Genomic DNA, 2,500 nt, shown 5'->3' with positions numbered 1-2,500 from the left:
CCCGGGGGGTTCCAGGGTGCTGAGATGGCTGACATTTTGCTCCGCTCACGACGGTCACCGCGCCACACAAGAACAGCCCAAAAACAGGCCAAAACAGCCCAAAAACGGGCCAAAACTGGCCATTTTTGGCTGCGCGAGCGAGCGGCGAGCGGCGAACAGCGAGCGAAGCGAGAGGCAGCACCGTCCCTGCTATACGAAAGCCCCATCCAGCCCTGTGCCACCCGGGGGGTTCCAGGGTGCTGAGATGGCTGACGTTTTGCTCCGCTCACGACGGTCACCGCACCACGCAAGAACAGGCCAAAAACTGGCCAAAACAGCCCAAAAACGGGCCAAAACTGGCCATTTTTGGCTGCGCGAGCGAGCGGCGAGCGGCGAACAGCGAGCGAAGCGAGAGGCAGCACCGTCCCTGCTATACGAAAGCCCCATCCAGCCCTGTGCCACCCGGGGGGTTCCAGGGTGCTGAGATGGCTGACGTTTTGCTCCGCTCTCGACGGTCACCGCGCAATGCAAGAACAGGCCAAAAACTGGCCAAAACGGCCCAAAAACGGGCCAAAACTGGCCATTTTTGGCTGCGCGAGCGGCGAGCGGCGGACAGCGAGCGAAGCGAGAGGCAGCACCGTCCCTGCTATACGAAAGCCCCATCCAGCCCTGTGCCACCCGGGGGGTTCCAGGGTGCTGAGATGGCTGACGTTTTGCTCCGCTCTCGACGGTCACCGCGCAATGCAAGAACAGGCCAAAAACTGGCCAAAACGGCCCAAAAACGGGCCAAAACTGGCCATTTTTGGCTGCGCGAGCGAGCGGCGAGCGGCGGACAGCGAGCGAAGCGAGAGGCAGCACCGTCCCTGCTATACGAAAGCCCCATCCAGCCCTGTGCCACCCGGGGGGTTCCAGGGTGCTGAGATGGCTGACGTTTTGCTCCGCTCTCGACGGTCACCGCGCAATGCAAGAACAGGCCAAAAACTGGCCAAAACGGCCCAAAAACGGGCCAAAACTGGCCATTTTTGGCTGCACGAGCGAGCGGCGAGCGGCGGACAGCGAGCGAAGCGAGAGGCAGCACCGTCCCTGCTATACGAAAGCCCCATCCAGCCCTGTGCCACCCGGGGGGTTCCAGGGTGCTGAGATGGCTGACGTTTTGCTCCGCTCTCGACGGTCACCGCGCAATGCAAGAACAGGCCAAAAACTGGCCAAAACGGCCCAAAAACGGGCCAAAACTGGCCATTTTTGGCTGCACGAGCGAGCGGCGAGCGGCGGACAGCGAGCGAAGCGAGAGGCAGCACCGTCCCTGCTATACGAAAGCCCCATCCAGCCCTGTGCCACCCGGGGGGTTCCAGGGTGCTGAGATGGCTGACGTTTTGCTCCGCTCTCGACGGTCACCGCGCAATGCAAGAACAGGCCAAAAACTGGCCAAAACGGCCCAAAAACGGGCCAAAACTGGCCATTTTTGGCTGCACGAGCGAGCGGCGAGCGGCGGACAGCGAGCGAAGCGAGAGGCAGCACCGTCCCTGCTATACGAAAGCCCCATCCAGCCCTGTGCCACCCGGGGGGTTCCAGGGTGCTGAGATGGCTGACGTTTTGCTCCGCTCTCGACGGTCACCGCGCAATGCAAGAACAGGCCAAAAACTGGCCAAAACGGCCCAAAAACGGGCCAAAACTGGCCATTTTTGGCTGCACGAGCGAGCGGCGAGCGGCGGACAGCGAGCGAAGCGAGAGGCAGCACCGTCCCTGCTATACGAAAGCCCCATCCAGCCCTGTGCCACCCGGGGGGTTCCAGGGTGCTGAGATGGCTGACGTTTTGCTCCGCTCTCGACGGTCACCGCGCAATGCAAGAACAGGCCAAAAACTGGCCAAAACGGCCCAAAAACGGGCCAAAACTGGCCATTTTTGGCTGCGCGAGCGAGCGGCGAGCGGCGGACAGCGAGCGAAGCGAGAGGCAGCACCGTCCCTGCTATATACGAAAGCCCCATCCAGCCCTGTGCCACCCGGGGGGTTCCAGGGTGCTGAGATGGCTGACGTTTTGCTCCGCTCACGACGGTCACCGCACCACGCAAGAACGGACCATAAACAGGCCAAAACAGCCCAAAAACGGGCCAAAACTGGTCATTTTTGGCTGCGCGAGCGAGCGGCGAGCGGCGAACAGCGAGCGAAGCGTGAGGCAGCACCGTCCCTGCTATACGAAAGCCCCATCCAGCCCTGTGCCACCCGGGGGGTTCCAGGGTGCTGAGATGGCTGACGTTTTGCTCCGCTCACGACGGTCACCGCGCCATGCAAGAACGGACCAAAAACAGGCCAAAACAGCCCAAAAACGGGCCAAAACTGGCCATTTTTGGCTGAGCGAGCGAGCGGTGAGCGGCGAACAGCGAGCGAAGCGAGAGGCAGCACCGTCCCTGCTATACGAAAGCCCCATCCAGCCCTGTGCCACCCGGGGGGTTCCAGGGTGCTGAGATGGCTGACGTTTTGCTCCGCTCACGACGGTCGCCGTGCCACGCAAGAACGGACCAAA

The sequence above is a fragment of the Musa acuminata genome, unplaced genomic scaffold, assembly GCF_036884655.1.
Source record: "Musa acuminata AAA Group cultivar baxijiao unplaced genomic scaffold, Cavendish_Baxijiao_AAA HiC_scaffold_416, whole genome shotgun sequence".
Classification (NCBI taxonomy): domain Eukaryota; kingdom Viridiplantae; phylum Streptophyta; class Magnoliopsida; order Zingiberales; family Musaceae; genus Musa; species Musa acuminata.
Note: the sequence above shows the minus strand (reverse complement) of the source record.